Source organism: Mustela erminea, chromosome 20 (assembly GCF_009829155.1).
Source record: "Mustela erminea isolate mMusErm1 chromosome 20, mMusErm1.Pri, whole genome shotgun sequence".
Classification (NCBI taxonomy): Eukaryota; Metazoa; Chordata; class Mammalia; order Carnivora; family Mustelidae; genus Mustela; species Mustela erminea.
This window is the reverse complement of record NC_045633.1, coordinates 13324027-13343924: the sequence shown is the minus strand read 5'-3', so window position 1 is coordinate 13343924 and position 19898 is coordinate 13324027.

The following is a 19898-nucleotide window of genomic DNA, read 5'->3' as shown; positions in this document are numbered from 1 at the left end:
GGGGATGGCTACTTTTATGTGTCAACTTGACTGGGCTAAGGAATTTCCAGAGAGCTTATAAAATGTTATTTTTCAGTGTGTCTATGAAGGTGTTTCTAGAAGACACTAACATTAGGATCATAAAGAAGATCACCCTCATCCTTTGCAAGCTGAGTCTCCACATAGGTCAGGGGGCTCTGTTTCCTAAAAGAAAGAGCTTCCTTAGCAGACTCTGTATTTAACCAGTTACCATCCTCAGCAGCCACAGCGTTCTGGCTAGGATGGATAGGACTGTTGGCTACTGGGAAATATTAAGCAACTGACCAACTGACAAAGAATTGATTCCTATATCACATCCCTTCTACAAGCTTGCAAAATGGCTGTGTGGCAGACATTTCCGCCTTTGGGTTGCCAGCATCACAGAAGCTTGTTAATATTGACTTTCATCTAATTATTTCAGTATTCAGTTGGCAGTGTTGTTCTTTTTCATTTTTATTTCCCTTGTTACCTTATACCCTAAGGGAACGCTAATTGATAGAAAGGTCCAGGCTCTCCCAGACTCAAAGTACATATACTCCTTCCTCCTCCCCCACCACATGTATTTTGTAAGAATTAATAGCAGGTTTGTCACTTAAACTTTTCATGCCTCACTGACCTTATCTTAAAATAGGCATAATCCTACTAACTCAGTTGCTCCCTCTGTAGAGTAATTGTGAAGGACAGAGGGAGCTCTCCAGCTGAGTATACTGCCTGGGCACTTGGGAAGTATTTAATAAAGGGCGGCTGTAAATAATCATCACCCCATGTGTAGGGAGATGCTACTGAAGTCTCCCAGATCCATCAGAGGACTCCAAAGTTTCAGAATTGTGCTTGGTAGTTTGCATCACACCTGCCCGGGTCCATCTCATCATGGTTTTCTCATGGAGGGCTGCTAATCTTCAGCAAGATTAGTCTCAAACTCAAAACCCCACAACCCCAAGATGGGCACTATTTTCTCCACTTGGCACTCCAATGCCTTCAAGTGATAGTTCAGCTTCATAAACTGGAGTCTGAACCAGACCTCCTTGTCTCAAGCTACAGTCTCTTTCTTGGGACTTCATTTATATCAGGCTGTGGCCCAGGCTGCAACTGCCTCTTCATTCCCAGAATCACTGATTCATTTCCCCTGAGTAGAGGAATTGGAAAATTTTCTCTATAACTACTACCACTACTACTACTACTACTACTAATAATAATAATAAAGTAAAATGGCAGCTGAGACCAAATGCTTATTGCATACTGGGCACTCCGCTAAGGGATTCACATGTATAATATCCTTTACTCCTCACAAAATTCTTGAGGTGGGTTTTACTCCTATCCCCATTTCATAGTTGAGAAAAATAAGGACCTGAGAGATTCATTAAGTCCCATATCTAGATAAAGACTTTCATAAACCCTCCAACAGGTGGGTAGTCTCCTTTTAATGTTGACATTTAGGGATCTAGGGTGGTCAAAGGTTTGTTATAAAGGGTAATGAAGGCCCCAATCTGAAACATAACCTTCTTTCAAAGAGAATGCTCCCATTAGCCATTAACTTTATATAGCAGGATTTCTATGCCACAAACTATTAACACTTGAGGACAGATAATTATCTGTTGAGGAGGTGTGTCTTGTGCATTGCAGGATGTTAAGCAGTCAGTAGCCTCTTCTCCCCTCCTCCCAAGTTGAGACAACCAAAAACATCTCCAGACATTAATGAAAGTCTTCTGGTGAGGGACACAGTTCCCCGTGGCTGAGCACAGAATAATCTGCTCTAAAGCACAGAATAATCCCAGAAATCACCTGTCAAATGGAGCTGAATGTGGATCAGGTTCATTTTTGGCAGATATAAATGTCACAGGGAAAGTCTAAGGCACAAGATTTTGTTCGGCAAGATTAGGATCTCTAGTAGGGTGTGGGGCATGAAGGTAAAAAGCTACCAGCTTAGGCCAGGTTGGTTGCGGGGGGCTGCCCTTAGGAATAAAAGCCGTAAGAGAGTGAACATAAGACACAGGGGGCAGAACAACAGAGGCCCCCGTGCTATCATGGCGGCTGTGGAGCTAGGATGCCCACTCGGAACTGTCCCCAATTGACACTCAGGGACTGGACATTTGCACCCCTCTGCTGACCCTTTACTTGATGGATGCTGCCGCTTAAGGAAGTATAACAAAGGCAAGTCCACCGCAGAGACAAAGCTATAAGTCCCCAGAAGCCAAAACTCTTGATTGCTTGGAGAATTAATGCCTTGGTCCTAAAAAAAAGAGGTCTCAGGGCAAAACACAGCAGTCACTGTAGGCAACAAATGGCATTTATGGCTTGGGATAGATGTTTAATGGAATTTCGTGGATTTCCTCATTACAAAACACTATACCACGTAGGCATCATTCTTCCCATTTTCCAGGTGAGGACACTGAGGTCGATTAGGGTATTTTTGGAGACAAGTTACTAAAAACCCAATCCAAACTAGCTTAAGCAAAAGAAATTAATTTAACAGTTCTTGAAACTGAGAGTCTCAAAGCCACCCAGAGAGTTGGCTTCTCGTCCAGTTAGAGACAAGGCTCAAAGGATGACACCGGGACTCCGTCTCGGCCGGTTGGGCAGTCCTCTGTGTTGGTTTCATTTACGGGTCCTACCTCGCTGCTCACAAGTGATCTAGGCTTGGTCCTTTCAGTGTGCTTCCCTCCAAACTCAATAAAAAGACATGGAATAGATTCCCTTGACTCTGACTGGCCGGACTCTGTCATGTGTCCATCTCAAACAAAATCGCTGGAGCCAGAAGAATGGTGTGAAGCCAAGTTCGTGTGGCTCAGGTCACATAATTCATATCTGAATCCAGGAACAGAGTCCCCTTCATTAGAACGACCTGGGTTGAGGGTGGAAGAGAAGTAGCTATCTCCTGCCCCTAAAAAACTGTTACCTTAACAATCGCTAACAATCTCAAGAAGGAGGAAAGGATGCTTGGCAGCAAATACACCACATGTCCATCACCAAGCCTCTGGCAACCGGGTCATCTACCCCAAGGTTACAAGCCTGTAAGAGGAGAGCCAGGTTCAAGCCCATGACTGTCTGAATCCACACCTGTTTCTCTTTCCCCTCTGCCTCTCAAGAGAGCATAAGAAGACACAGAGATGATTTAGGCTAAGAGCCAACTACAGCTCATGGGTCAAATGTGTCCCATTGCCTTTTTTTAAATAAATAGTTTTATTGAAACAGAGGCAAACGCATTTATGAATGCACTCTCTATGATGGCTTTCACTCTATGGCTGCAGAGTTGCCTGGTAAGAAACAAGGACTGCATGACCCAAAAGCCTAAATGATTCACCATCTGACCCTTGACTGTAAACGTTTACCACCTCCTTTAGTCAAAGAGTGGATCTCTACTGATATTGTCCAGTGGCTGCCCTGCTGGATGGAACCAAGGGGGCAGCAAGATGTCAGGCTTGTCCTATTTCACTCCTCCTTCCACCCCCACACGGGGAATCTTGGGTTACCAGCCATGGTTCCTACTTTCTTCCCTATTCCCTTAACACCAGGTTCATTTGCCTCCACCAGAAGAGTTCCTCAAAAAAGAGTGAAAACAATTCAGAAAGGAAGACTTGCACACAAATTGCATGTGTGAATGAAGAAAAGTTCATCATTGCTAGCCATCAGGGAGATTCAAATCAAAACTACATTGAGATACCACCTTACACCATTTAGAATGGCCAAAATTAACAAGACAGGAAACAACGTGTGCTGGAGAGGATGTGGAGAAGGGGGAACCCTCTTACACTGTTGGTGGAAATGCAAGTTGGTGCAGCCACTTTGGAGAACAGTGTGGAGCTTCCTTAAAAAATTAAAAATAGAGATTCCCTATGACCCTGCAATTGTACTACTGGGTATTTACTGGTAAGATACTGATGTATCTTACAGATTGGGGTACAGAAGGGCCATCTGTACCCCAATGTTCATAGCAGCAATGGCCATAATCGCCAAGCCATGGAATGAACCAAGATGCCCTTCAATGGACGAATGGATAAAGAAGATGGGGTTCATAAATACAATGGAATATTACTCAACCATCAGAAAGGATACTTTTGTATGAACATGGACTGGACTGGAGGAGATTATGTTGAGTGAAATAGGTCAGGCAGAAAGAGTCAATTATTAGATGGTTTCACTTATTTGTGGAGCATAAGGAATAACATGGAGGACATGGGGAGATGGAGAGGAGAAGTGAGTTGGGGGAAATTGGACGGGGAGACGAACCATGGGAGACTGTGGACTCTGAGGAACTAACTGAGGGCTTTTTTGTTTTTTTAAAGATTTTAATTATTTATTTGTCAAAGAGAGAGCGAGAGCGAGCACAGGCAGACAGAGAGGCAGGCAGAGTCAGAGGGAGAAGCAGGCTCCCTGCGGAGCAAGGAGCCCGATGTGGGACTCGATCCCAGGACCCTGAGATCATGACCTGAGCCGAAGGCAGCTGCTTAACCAACTGAGCCACCCAGGCATCCCCTAACTGAGGGTTTTGGAGGGGAGAGGGATAGGATGTTGGGTGAGCCTGGTGGTGGGTATTAAGGAGGGCACGTATTGCATGGAGCACTGGGTGTGGTACATAAACAATGAATTCTGGAACACTGAAAAGGAATTAAAAAAAAATACAAATTTCTAAAAAATTACATGTGTGAATGCTCCTGAAATTTGCCAGTTACACACATTGCTATTCTTGAGGTGTTTTATCTCCCTTCGAAAGGACTGAGGAACTTAATGGCAACTAATATCACAACAAGACCCATCTCAGTCCCGCCACAGACCGAGAGGGTTTTATTCTCCCTGCTCCTCTGTCAGATTTTAAATGGATGTGGTTTCATTCCCCTTCTCCTCTAATATTGGAACATATCAATCTACAGTGAGATCTCATTTTTAAATGATATTCTTGTATTTTAAGAGGTCTTTTCAAGGGGGAAAATAGCTCCACTCAAAAGAAAGCTCCTGGCTGGAAAGCAAGCGTATTTATCTCCAACAATTCAACAAATATTTACTGGGTACTGGGCGCAGATTCCTGGTGCCCAGTCCAGAGAGGGGACATCGCTTGTTTAGAGTCATGTAGCCAAGTTAGAGTCAGAACACCTGTGTGTTTCCTTTCTTCTGAATGCTGCTGGATACTTTCCATTCCCTGGAGGTGAGGCACAGACTGGCTGGAACTAGAATCCCTCTCTGTGCTCTGCTGAAGTGTCATGCCCTAGAGAATAAAAAAATGCCAGCTCTGGCCATTCTCCGGTATGAATCTCTCAGTATTCACCCATTGCTTCTGGGAGGAAATTACTCACTGGACCATCACTACACGCATGCACTTGGTCTAGGCCTTTGTGACCTGTTTGGCCTATTCTTTCAATGGACTTCTCCTCTCCAGCCACACGCATCATGTACTTTGCCTGCACTGTTCCCAGTTCCCCACCATCACAGGGTCTACGCATTTATGCGCGCGCCAATCATCTATCTCACCCTACCAGTCACTGTGCACTTAGTGCTGTGCACTGACCCTCTTTCCTCTACAGATCAGTTTAAATGTCATGTCCTCAAGGTATCTGCCCTCAACCCCTGACTTCTCAGACCAAGGACAGTTCCTACTGAAACTCTCATAGCTTCCTGTACTATTTATTCATCATACTGATCGCACTTGTGATTATTTACCTAAAGAGAGCCTCTCCCACTTCCATTTCCTGAAAGCAGGAACTGAGCTAGCCTTTTTGTTCATTTCCATAGAGCTAGCTCCTAGAACAGTGCCTGGCAGCTAACAGGTGCTCAGTATTCATGCATTAATTAACTAGCCAATATGGCCTCCAGGCTCTGCGACAGAGAACAGTAGATGCTTTTATCATAATGGACAATGGAACTAGAAGATGGTCTTTCTGCCCTCCTCTATGGCGAGATTTTCAAAAGGCTTGCTTAATCCCACAACCTCCTTAAAGCCCCTGGATTTTGTGGTTGGTAGCCAATAAACTAGGTCCCTAATACCTCACACTTCATTCCCAGGCTTATTCTTGAACCTCTTCTCTTGACCCTCCTGATGTCTCAAACTAGCTTCTGACCTCTGAGACCATCCTTCTCTGGCTTAATTTCTCCAACAAATAGACTTCCCTTGAAACAGCTTGGCTTTTCCCCACCCTCAAAACTGTGCATAGACCATCATCCTTTTTAGCTGAAGATGCGCCTTGTCCAAATGCTGAGACCAATTTGGTACCCAAGAAATGCAGCTGTAAGGATATTCTAGCCTAGTTCCCATCCTCCGAGTTTTTCAAGCCCTATGCTCCCTCTACTGCAAGCTTTACACATGGTTTTTCTACTGCCTGGAGCGTTCTTCTTCTTACCCTGTTCACTTGGTTAACTCATGCCCATACTTAAGGCTTTAATAGAAATGCTGCTCTGACTCGTAAGGCCAGGTCAGGCCTCCCTGTTATATCCTCTTTTAACACCATAAAATTGTACTTGTAAAAAAAACACCCGGACCAGTTTAAAAGGGTACACCTGTGAGATTATTCTCATCAATGCTTATCCATTCTAGACTGTAAACTCCAAAAAGGTTGGACTCATGTCTCCTTTTTTGATTCCTTATTACAACCTCAAAGTCTGGCACAGAGTAATGGTTTAAAAGATTGGTTGAAGGAATGAAGAAATTATCAGAGTTGGGTACATTCTCAGGGCACCTGGGTGGCTCAGTCAGTTAAGCAGCTGCCTACGGCTCAGGTCATGATCCCGGGGGCCTGGGATCAAGCCCTGAGTCAGGGTCCCTGCTTGGTGGGGAGCTTGCTTCTCCCTCTTCCCCTCCCTGCTTGTGCTTTCTCCCTTTCTCTGTCAAATAAATAAATAAGAATCTTAAAAAAAAAAAAAAAAAAAAAGAACCGCGTACATCCTCTTTGAGCCCTTTCCTCCTTTTCTAAGGAAATGGGCTAGGAAGCATGGAGGGTCTCTTAGAACTTTCCTGAAACATGTTCTACAGGAGGGAGGGCAAATAAGGGGCATAGACCCCCTCACTTACTATCTGTGAGCTAGAACAAGCTACTTATTTGCTTTGTTCCTCATTCTCTACCTTTCTAAAATAATTATTAGAACATTAATGCCTCCAATGATACACTTGTTCGTTCACTCAATAAAGAGCATTTCTCAAAGTGAAGTCCTAGGAGCAAATGCCCGGGGCCCATCTGAGCTACTTAACGATGCAGATTCCTAGCTCCTCCGTGAAGATTATAGGTGATACTGACACACCTCTAAGTTGAGAACCAATGGGCATAGTGAGTTGTGATGTTTGAACACCGTATATAAAGCAGTCATGAATCTGCTTTGCAGCACAGAGCCTGCCACCTGCTCAGAGCCGCACACCAGTCCATCTTTCCAGCTACTTCTCCATCCACCTACCTAACCCCCTACCTTCCTCCACCTTTTCTAATGTAGTACTTCCATTTCTTCCTCTAATTCCATTCTATTCTTTTTTATTTGCCTTCCCCATTTTATCCTAAATATCTTGTTCTTCCCCCAAATTAGTAGGAGGTCCCATCCCTGTATCAAGTGATGAGAGAACTCTAGGAAATTCAGAAGACAAAGATGTGGTCTTCAAGAAGCTCCTAGCGGAGAGAAGAGACCTGGGTCTCTGCCTCTATATAAAGGTTTGTGAACACATCGTGGCCCCTGGACTTCAATTTGTGCAGGATGCTTCTCCTCTCCTTCCTTGTCCTGTCCCATGAAGCCCGGTTCCACGTTCACCCAAACGACTCTGCCTCTGCTTCTCAAACCTTCCCCATCCCACGCTCCTTTGTCATTTGGAGATAGGCACAGTCACTCATTCGTTGCATCCCACCTGTGTATTCAGAACTTTTTCCTCCTCAGGGTAATCACAGGACAAGATTAGTTATGCTAATCAGCCTCTATGGGCTGACACAATTAACCAGAGTATGAGATAGCCCCAGAAATCTGTACAGGAGCTACCTACCTGCTGGGTTTAATTTTACCATTCAGCACAGTAATTAAAGGGGGGGGTGTGTTCTTTTCAACTAAAAAGCACATAGTTCCATCCTCCAATGGAAGGTACAGGTGTTCCAGGGACTATCTGGCTATCTTATGCCCCCTTTTGGGACCTGTCACTGGACATCCCTTTCTTTGGGTTAGGTGCTAGTACTGTAGCCATTTTTTTTTTCCCCTTGTTGGAGGTACAAAATGAGCTACTCATGTTCTGATACATTTTAAAATCCTTTTCCTTCCCCTATCCCCTCTTCTATACCTTTAAATTTTTAAAGATATTTTTCTTTAAAAATTTAAAAAGTTGTAAAAGTTGCATATCAGACATCCCTAACATGTGTTCTAAGGAGTACTAATTTTGCAAGTCACCTTGGGGACAGAAGTTGACAACCCAAGTTTGAGAAGCTCTACTTTGTATACACTCCTCTCTTCAGGAGTCACAACAAACATTTTTGTATTAAAGTTCTGAAACTCCTATTTCAGAAAACATTTTTAACTAGTTAACCCAAAGTTTTCCAATTTATATGGCCACATGTTTTAGTTTGCCATCCCCCCCAAAAAAGGTGACCCTAAGACAAAGACTTGAGTATAGTTTGCTTATTGAGAGAGTTCAGAAACCAGAAGTGAGAGTAGGAAAAATGAGGCAGGAGAAGCAAGCAAGCCAGGGGCGCCTGCGTGGCTCAGTCAGTTAAGCGTCTGCCCTTGGCTCAGGTCATGATCCCAGGGTTCTGGAATCGGGCCCTGCAAGGGTCTCCCTGCTCCTTGGGATTCTGCTTCTCCCTCTCCCCCTGCTGTGCTCATTCTCTGCCAAATAAATAAATAAATCTTAAAAAAAAAAAAAAAGAAAAGAAAAGAAGCCAGTCAAGACTGTATTCATGAACTTGTTATTGCTACCAACAACTGGAGTTTAGGCTTGCTGGAGCACCCAATAAAGATTCATGTAAAATGCATTGCAGAATGGTCCTGCTGGAGTATAGAAAAGCTGAGACATGTATCCACTGACTCACTCACTTATTGTTTGAGAGTTCCCTAAGGGACTACCTTCATATACTTCTGGGTTGACCAGTTGATAAGCCTTCCCCAGCTTTGGGAAAAGGAAAATGGAGAGACACCATGTGGGACACTGCCAGTGGGTGATGGAACTGTTCACCATAGCAGTGCTGAAATCAAGAGGGCTAATGGGGTGTGGCATGGTCATCACAGCACCTGCTATACCATATCATCTTAAAAAGAATTAGAATTCTATGTTATTAATATCCCAAACACTTACATTCTATGTACATAATCTAGTAAACACATCTCAGAAATTATTAGTGCTTGTCTATACCACCCCCCACCCCTCCACCCAGAAATATAAAAGACTATGTTTCCAGCCCCTTTGCAGTGATTAATACTGGTTAATATACTAAGAATACAGTTGTGTGTACCACTTCCAAGCTGAGGCAGTGATAGCCTCTTGTGAACTCCATTTCTCTCTATACCTCCTGGATTCCTGCATGGCCTTGTAATGCCTTGGAACGGCCCCAGTGAGCCGAATGAACTCACTGGATTTTGGGTGATGAAGTCAGCTTTCATCTGCTGATCCCTTGGAATGTAGAGCTTTGTTTTCAAAGCAAAGCCTAGCCTACCCTGAAAAACCCAACAGCTTTAGAGAATCCAGTCACAGAGAAGCAACAGGGTCACTGTAATTTCTAGGATATTCCTTACACAGGGTACAGAATATAGGTCAGCTAGTGTTATAGCAAAGAACAAGGAGAGGATAAAGAAAGGCTGAATTGTTGTCCGTGTTTCTTTCGTGTAATTAAGAGGAAATCCCAAAGACATGAAGAAAAGCTTGATGAGTGACCAGAGCACTGCATAAAAGTGTATTCTTTCTGCAGAATAGAGTTGGCCAAGAGGGGCATTTTCAACTTGACTGGAGTAGAGAGGGACCAGACTCTTCCACAGCAAAAGAAATCTTCTATGTCATGTCCCTGAGTCTTTACATGGGCTCACTGCTCAATGAAACATATTCTTGCTGGTCCAAAGAACTGAACAATTCAGGCAATGTATTCTACTCTTGCTTATTCCAATTCACTTAACTATATTTACTTAAAACTAGCTCTGAAACCTTGGCACTATAACCCTCGTTCAAGTATTTTTCTGCCCCCTCCCCTTTGGGGAATCCAATTATACATATATTGCATGGCTTGAATTCATCCCAGAGCTCACTGATTCTCTGTTAATATTTTTAAATTCTCTTTTCTCTTTTTATTTCATTTTGGATAGTTTCTATTGTTGTCTTCAAGTCCACTAATCTTTTCTTCTGTCATATCTAATTTCCTGTTAACCCCATCTAGTGTTTTTTTTTATCTCACACATTGTAATTTTCATCTCAAGAATGTCAGTTTGAGTCTTTTTATATATTCCATATACCTAATTAAATTTAGAATATTTTGAATACAGTTATTATAACTTTTTAAACATTCTTATACATTAATTCTAGTATCCATATCAGTTCTGAATCAGCTTTGTTTAATTAATTATTCTCATGACAGGTCATATTTTCTTGCTTGTTAATTTTTTTTAAAAAGATTTATTTATTTGGGAGGGAGAGAGTGAGCAAGTGCAGGGAGGGGCAGAGGGAGAATACAGAATCCTAAAGCAGACACCTCACTGAGCATGAAGCCCAACATGGGCTCCATCTCAGAACCCTGAGATCAAGACCTGAGCTGAAATCAAGGGTCAGCCACCTAACCAACTGAGCCACCCGTACACCCTCCTGTCTGTTCATTTTTTTTTTGACTGGATACCAGGCATTGTGAGTTATGCCTTCTTGGGTGTTGAATATGTTTGTATTCCTATAAGTGCTCTTGAACCTTGTTACGGGACACAGTTAAATTCCTTGGAAAAGTTTCATCTTTCAGATCTTGCTTTTTATCTGTTAGTCAGGACCAAAGCCCAGCTTTGGGCTAACTGCTCACCATCATGAGGCAAGACCCTTCTGTGTGCTCATCTCAGTGCCTCCTAAATCAGAAGTTTTCCAGTGTGGCTGCTAGGAAGAGGCTCTACTCTCAGTCCTGTGACAGCAGTAACCATGGCTACCATAATCTTTTTGGGTGGTTCCTTCTCTCACATCGGATAGTTTCTTCACACACATGTGTTAATCAGTGTTCAGCCGAACATTCAAGGGGTACTCTATTCAGATCTTGCTATGAAAGAAAAAAGCCTTACCTGCTTAAATGACTGTTTTTCTTGGTTTCTGTTAGTTGCACCTAAGCATAACCCTGACTGATGACCCCATTCCTTCCCTCCATAGGTAATAGTTTCGGTCTGTACAGTTATCCAAACACATAAAATAGAAGCAAGTGAATACTGCTTAGAGAACTTCCCCCACCCCAATCTGTAATAGGTTTGAGAGAACTGACGTGGAAGTAGAAATAGAAAGGTGGGAATTTTTAATTTAAAACAAAGTAATAAATAATTACATAACAACATTTATTTCATACGATTTATGAGTCAGGCACTGGGCTAAGTGCTTTACATAAATTATCTCATTTAATCTTTGAAACTACACTAAGATGTAGAGATTAACAGATATATTTAACAAATATTGATGGGTTCTTAGGTTTGTGGATTATTAGAACTGTTCTAGATATGGTGGACACTGCCATGAATTCTACAAGGTATGGCCCTTCCATGAAATTACATTCTGGCAAAGGAGATAGACAATATTAAATAAGTAAATAAAATTAAAATACAAGACTATGAACAACTCTCCAAAGATCAGGAAAACATATGATGTGATAAAGACAGAACTTGTAGGTTACTCTAGAGCAGGTCATTGTGGAAGGAGTGGTGTATCTAAGGTCATTTTTAAGTGAAATCTGAAATACAAGTGTGAAACAGTCTTGTGCAAATCAGTGCATTCCAGACAGAGGTTACAACTAATACAAATGTCTTTTTTTTTTAATATTTTATTTATTCGACAGAGAGAGAGATCACAAGTAGGCAGAGAGGCAGGCAGAGAGAGAGGGGAGGAAGCAGGCTCCCCACCAAGGAGAGAGCCCGATGCGGGGCTTGATCCCAGGACCCTGGGATCATGACCTGAGCCGAAGGCAGAGGCTTAACCCACTGAGCCACCCAGGCGCCCCTAACTGTAGGGTTTTAAGCAAGGGAGTGTTGTGGCTTGATTTCTATTTCACAAACTTCATCTGGATACTCCTTAGTGAATACGTTATGGGGGGTGAAGACGAATAAGGAAGTGAATTAGGAAGCTCTGCAGCCATCTAGAGGATGGAAAGACTCAGCTTGGATATGGTGATAGTAGAGATGAAGGATGGAGACGACACGGAACTGTGTCTCCGAGTTCTCAGAGTTCGCACACGGATTGGCCGGGAGCTATGAGAGAGAAGAACCAAGAAGAGCTCTTGGGATTCTGGCTAAGGCATTAGAGAGAGAGAGCGAGAGATTATAGATGACAGTAATTATATGACTCGCCAAAGGTCATACGGCTAGCCCATAACATTTATTTACAGTGTATTGATTTATTCGTTCAACAAATATGTGTGAGCTACAGCAGAACTGTGAGTGGTCCAACAGTCATGGTCCCGCATGGAATTCACGGTTGCAGGGGAGGAACGAGTGTATAAATAATTACGCACACTTAGTCCAGACAGACAGAGAATATTTAAGTTCATTATTAACGTGCTTAAAAGAATCTGAAGTTCAAACTCAATCTCTAAAACCCAAAGCTCATGCTATCCGTCATGCCATGGCGGGCTGAATTTCTCAGGGTTTGAAGGAGAAACCCAGTAGTCAGGATTGTTTAAATACCCTGCTGTCCCACTTAGCCCTGTTTCTTCTTCCCTCTGTCCCAAACACCTCTGCATTTTTTCTTTTAATTTTTCTCCCTCTATGTTGTACTGCTGAGTACTGCAGGAGTCTTGGCCAAAACTCCCTGAAGGGCTACCATGTGTCAGGCACGGGCCGGTCATCAGAGAAACAAAAAATGAAGAATAGATCTTCCTTTCCTCGAGAAGCCTACAATCTAGCTGGAAGTAGAATCAGACCCGATTAGTTCAATCCAGTCTAATTACTGTCAGGATAGAGATAAGCACAGGACACCACTGGATCACAGGAGAGGGTCCTTTATGCAAACTGGAAGAAAGTACTTAGAAAAGCTCTTTTAGGGGAAGTGATAAAAAGAAGAAGAGTTTTGCCTTGCAAAAACAAAAACAAAAACAAAAACAAAAAAACAGAGAAAAGGAATTTTAAGGCAGACAGGAGTCCAAGTAAAGTAAAATCATTGCAATAACACACAAGTTCCAGGGACTATGACTGTGCTCAGACCACAGGTGCAAACGGGGTGTGGCGGGGGAAGGAATCTGGGTGCGGGTGGGGGAGGGGGTCGGTGGCAGAAGATGAGGGAGAGAAGTCTCAACCCGGCCCTGCAGGAAATTCATTACAAAGCCTCTTTTCTCCACACACCCTCCTCTCTTTCTCCCTTTTTTTTTTTCCTTTTTCAGAAAAAAAAAGGGGGGGCCTTCCTAATGCAAATTGGAATCTGCCTTTAAAAGACTAGATTTCCTTGTTTTTTTTCCCCCCATTTTACTTTCTAGGGGCCTGCCACATTCTGATCAAGGATCCTCTTTTGTTTGGGGGACAGAGTCAGCGTTTTCATCTGAAATTCTTTCTGATGGGCCATCTTTCTTTCTTCCACCCGGTCCGTTTTTTTAACGAAAAAGGGAAACTGCCGGGGGAACATGTCAGGTTCTTGACAGAATCTACCGTCTGTGTATATTTTAAAACACATAAAAGGGCTCTTGAGTTGAGTAGGGGCATTCCCCTGTTTCCCAGGTTTTCTGTTCCAGGGGCTGTCACCAAAGTTCACCTCCCAGTACCAAGAGTCTGGAGGCTTCTTCTGGGAGTGAGACTAATGTTTAGGGAACTCCCCTGGGACAGGCCCTTGAATGCTTTTGTCTCATGGAGACAAACACATTTCATTCTTCTCCTGAGTGCTCAAATGAGCCTTTTAGCTCTCAAAGACATAGATGCGCACATAGACACACACATACGATGTACATGTGTGTCTATACATGTGCACAGACACCCATGCACACACACATATATTCTCAAGTTCTTTTATTTATTTTCTTTTGTGGAAACATAAACTCTTGCAGGAATCTGGGAATAGAGCCCCATTTAGGATTTAGGGTTTAGGGTTTAGGATTTAGGATTCCCGTCCACCAGGGTTTGAACGAACTTGTACAAGAATTCTGTCTGTTCCTGGCCGACCTGCAGAGCATTTCAGGGAGGGACCCTTAGAGCTATTTCATGTACACATGTTGATTTTTACTGTCTTTTGTCCCAATTTTGGAAAATTGCTCAGAGAATTTAAAAATACATTCCTTTTTTGGTTCACCTTGGAACCCAAGATGACCTATAAGAATTCATAAAATGTAACTAGTAGAAAGCTTTTTGAAAAGCCAGGGAGACAGATAGATACATAGACAGAAAGGTAGAAAAGAGGAAGGTAAACTAAAAGAAAAAGATAACATGGAAATATGCAACCCATAACATTACGCAGGAAAATTTGTTTTTTTTTTTTTTATTTTTTTTTTAATTAATTATTTATTTTTTATAAACATATATTTTTATCCCCAGGGGTACAGGTCTGTGAATCACCAGGTTTACACACGGAAAATTTGGTTTTTAATTTGCTTTGGAGCTGTCTGGAGACTGGAGAATCAGTTCAAATCAGTGCTGTCTTCCCCAAACAAGAGATCGCACCTTAGACTTTGGTCAGAGGGAGTCATGCTACAGCCCTAGACTCGGGGCCAGACTTGGACTGTATAGTTCATGGATGCACCTGGATCTCGGTGCCTCTGTTCCTGTGTCTATTAAATGCAGGTTCTAAGCTAGATCATTCCTCAAAAGTCCATGGTGGAGGGCTTTATAAATAACTTACTGCTGGTTTAGGGATTCTGACAGACAGATTCCAAAAGTCATCACCCATTTTCTGAAAAGCAACTTTCCAGATACTTAGCCTCCATCTCCCGGCTTGAGCCCTCCCCAGACCTGCGCATCAGAACCATCTGGGAATTTGGGGAGGGGAGGATGTTATAAAAAGGCAGTCTCACTGGGGTAGACTCTGACCTCCTGAAATGCCCTAGCGGGGGCTCGGGGACAAACACTTACGCTGCTTAGGTGATTCTGATATTCTGATGTCCCCTGAGGGCTGCTGAAGTTTTTGCGTTTCCTACTGCTGCTGTAACAAATTACCATAAACTCACTGGCTTAAGACAACACAAATGTATTATTTTACAGCTCTGAAGATACACAAGTCCTAAATTAGTTTCACTGGGCTAACATCAAGGTGTCCACTGTTCTTCCTTCTGGAGGAATTCAGTTCTTTGCTTTTTCCAGCTTCTAGCAGCTGCTCAAACTCCTTGGTTCTGTGGCTTGAATCTCTCTTACTCTCTCCTTTGCCCTATTTCTTTCTTGGACTTGGACTCTGACCCTCCTGCCTCCCTCCTTTAAGGACCCTCGTGATGCCAGGGAGCCCACTCAGATAATCCAGGCGAATTTTTTCCATCTCAAGATCCTTAATCGAATCACGTCGGCAGTGTCCCTTTTGCCATGGAAGGAAACGCATTCACACATTCTGAGTATTAAGATGTGGGCATCACTGGGAGCCACCGTTCATCTAATCACATGCTCCCTCGGTTTCACTGGGGCGAAACTTGCGAAATAGAAGGGTTCCGAATTTGTGGCTACAGTGTTTCTCTTGTAAAAGCCAGTGAACTGACTCTGGAACATGCCACTGAACACTTGCTAGTAATAATCTCTACCCCACCAGGCATCTGGTGATCATTTCCATTGTTATGTCTCTTAGAACCCTCCGTTTCACGAAAGCAAATATATTCTTCTCAGATGACAAGAGTCCTGTCTATTAGAACAAGATGGTTTAGGGGCCGGACTAACCTGATTAGCCTTTTACTTTGGTCACTTACTTGACTTCTCTACTCAGTTTCTTCATCAGCAAAATGGGCTCTCAAAGCTATTAACCAGCAGTTAGGACTACAGCCCTATGCCTAGCCGTTCTGACTCCTGGACCTATACTTTGTTTGTGGGGTGTATATGGGAGGAGAATGATGGCAAGAGAGGCATTTTTCTTGGACTACAGAACACCTTAACTTTTGCTTTGGGTCTCCGTTCTACCAAGGAGAAAAAAAATTAGATCTTGGATTATTCAGGATTCTTCTCCACTCCTTTCTAAAGGGGTCGTGGCCAAGCTCTGGGTCTTCCAGAGTAACACCACGAGGAGGGAGGAAATGGTTGGTTTTCTTCTTCTGTCACTGTCTGCATGGACAAGCATCCCCTGAGAACTGCTGTCTCCCTTGGGCTCAAAGCCCAGGAGTCTTCAAGCCTCCATCACTCTCAGCCTCCTTGGAGCCTGAGAAGCACCAGCTGCTCTTTCTCAGGGCATGGGGCACAGGGAGATGCCTAAGTTGTTCCCAGCTCTGTCAGCACCTCCCTGCTCTGTGCAGTACGCTTACCACCCAGGATCTTGTGACTTGGTACATCTATTTCAGGACAACTGGCCACTTTCATTCATCCTCAACTACTCCCAGATGACAGGGGAGGGGACATGCTTTCACCTGTGCTGTTTCTACCACACTACCCGGGCATCTTCCAGAGTTAAACAAATTAGACGCCCATCCCAGGTGCTTTATAGACAGGCAGCGGTAAGAGGCTAAGAACACAGCAAGACAACCAACGGGACTGGGGCTCCCATTGCTGCTGGGATTCCTCCGCTAGAGAAGGAGCTATACGTGCGTCCGTCCCTTGCACACTGTTCCCTGGCAGCGAAAATTCAGAAGGCGGTGGAAGGGCTGTAGACAGGATAAAACACTTCTGTTTAATTGCCTGGGGAGGGTCAGAAAAGACTCTGTTCGGCTTTGTCAAGCTAATTAGTTGGAAAAGAATGTGCTCAGCACATAAACAGGAGGCTTTTTTCTATAAGCAATTAGAAACGACCCTAACCTTATTCATTTGAACACACGCCCCGCCACAAAGCTGGAAAGACACCAAAGAGTTGGAAAGACACCAACGTTGAGGCTGACGACTGTTTTTGTTAATCCTCAAACCCTTCCTTTCTGGAAAGCTTCTCCTCTTTGCTAATCCCCAAGTATTCATTTTCAATGCTTTAGCCATGAAAATGGCAGGATGGAGACTCGAATGCACTACAGAGGTGCATTCTCTATGCTTTGACTACAGCCACCTGTTCTACCCCCTCTCCCATCACACACACTGCTCTCCCATTGATAGTTTATGCAACCCTACCCTCTGCCAGCCTGTCAACACTGTGAGACCAGGGGCCTACCCACCGTGGACTCAGTGCCCTCTCCAGTGCCTGGTACACAGAAGGTGTTAAGCAATGCATGGTTGAATAAACCAATGAATGAATGAATGAATGAATGAATGAATGAATGAATGAATGCCTTCCCTTAACGGAAAGGTAGAAAATACCAGAGGTCACTGCTGGGATGATGAGGATCTGTAATCCTGCAAAGCAAATTAACACTGAGAAAGGAAACTATTCCCACCCCCACGCAAGGTTTCTATAAAATTGGATGTCAAAACTGAAGTAGGAAAGAATCACAAGATGGTAGACCTCTAATTCTGCACACTTTGTTAAATAATCAGGGCCATTATTTATCAAACACACACCACACGGAGCACCGTGATGAAGCAGTCTGTGCATCTCTGCCTCCTCTTCACCTGTCCTGCAGTGGGACCTCTTCCGTCGGCCCCTCCAGGTTTAACCCCCCCTCCCCGCCCCCTGTCCATCTCCGTCCTGCTAACGTATATAGACCACATGGATCCTCCCAACCTCCGGCTTCTAGATGGATTCGACCAAAGGGAGGCACCAGCAGAAGTGAGTTGGAGGGAAAGGAGTAGAGAATGATCACAGTGTTTGTTTGCCTGGCTCCCTCCCTGTCCGGTCACTATGACTGAGCCGACTGCATCACCCCGCTGAGACTCCTGCCTTGAGCCCTGTCCATACCAGCGCCTTCTCTGGACACCAGTTACCACCTCCTCCTCTTAGCTTTTAGGCTTTGGGATGCTACCAGTTGCCTTCTGCTACTGCTACTACCCCAGGAGCATTCACTAGGCTTTGTAGCTTTCCTTAAACCTTGTCCACACTGTCCCCACAATGACCATCCCATGGTGCACGATATTGATAGCTCCAATTTAAAGAGCAGACATGAAGTCTCAAAGAGACTCAGCCCAAGGTCAGAGTCAGCAGGAGCAGATCCTCCATCCTAGGTCTGTCTGACTAGAGTGCGGACGTGTCCTCTACCCACGTCTAAGAGAAGACAGTGGCTTGTGCCTCAAGCTTGAGATGTAACTCACAGAAGAAAAAAGAAGAAGAAAAAAAAAACAAAACTGACTAGAAGAACGTTTAGTGGCGGCCAAGCGCAGAATTCTCACTTCAGAACTCCACCTCCACAGATGGGCACTTGGGAGTTTGGCTCCGTGGGCTGGTGGCGGTTCACCGAGAGTTCAAACCCCGTCACAGACACGTGTGGGTGAATAAGTGGCAGGGTCTTTGGTTCTTCCAAGTGCCTGATACAGGCGTACAGATGCGTGGGGGTGTGAACAAGAGAGCCTCGAGTGTGTTTCCCTCTTGGATACAGCCTATAAATATGTATGCCGGGTCCCATGAATCATTTAGGGCTGGCCTGGTTGCAGTTTTTTATGTTTTAAGGGATGGTTTGACTGACTCAGAGAGGTTGGCAAGCACCCCCGAGGCCAGAGAGGAACCAAAGGCTTTACTAAAGTTGGGGGAAAAAAAGCCCCAAAACCATAAAACATGGTATTTGCTGCCTCACTTGATTTCAGAGTGATAAAGGTTTGGGAAGTGGCACAACTTTCAGAATTTGTTTTTACCACTTACTAGAATTGTGACTTCGAGCAAGTCACCTCATTTCTCTGAGCCTCGGTTTCCAGCAAAACGGGGGTCGGAGATGGATGAAATGAACGCGTATAAAGCACCAGAACCAAATTCAGATCATACGTGTGTCAATGTCAATCACCCTTCTTCTCCGTCTCTGTTTGCTCCAGTCTGCAGCCCAGTCTGAGTGCCCCGTACAGAGTCAGGCCTCGGCGATTAGCAACTGCTCATGGGTAAGAGATGCCTCTTTGGTTAGGAGGTAAGCTCCTGCACGGCAGGTGTATCTGTCAAGTTGTGTCGCAGTAACAACACTTAACTCCTTTTCCTTATACCCCCAAGGGCATCTTCACCCCCAAGCTGAGGATCAGCCTGGACAGCCTTTGCCATCACTCTTCACTCCATCCGCAGGGTTATCCCAGGAGCTGCCGTGTTAGAAAAACGTCAGCCCACTCCGGGACAGAGCTGACTCCACATGGACTACGGATGAGCATCTAATCCACTCAGGTTCCCTCCGCAAGAACCGAGGAAGAGACCCCATCTGTCTTCAGAACTGCAAAAATGTACAGTCGGAGAGGTCATGGTAAGAACTGGAGACGGCCAGTTCTGGGAAAGAGAAAGACATGGAGAGAGGAGGTAGCTAAGAGAGGAGGTCCTTTTGAGGATATTCCATCCCTGCTTCCGACTGGACCTGAGATCCAGTCCCATTGTTCTCTTGGCTGCCATGGGCCACACGGATATTTCACTTTTCTGAGACTCACTGGAGTTCTAGCACTTGCTACCAGGAGTCAATGATCAGTTAACTCGGTTTTAACACCAATTAACTTGGTTTAAAGAATTTTTTTATCTCGAAATAATTTAAGATTTACTGCCAACTCATTTCTACTTCACATCATTTCTGCTTTGACTCTGTCCATTTATAAAATGAGAAGAATGATTTTCCGGGAGCGTCCTTTTTTTTTTAAAGCAG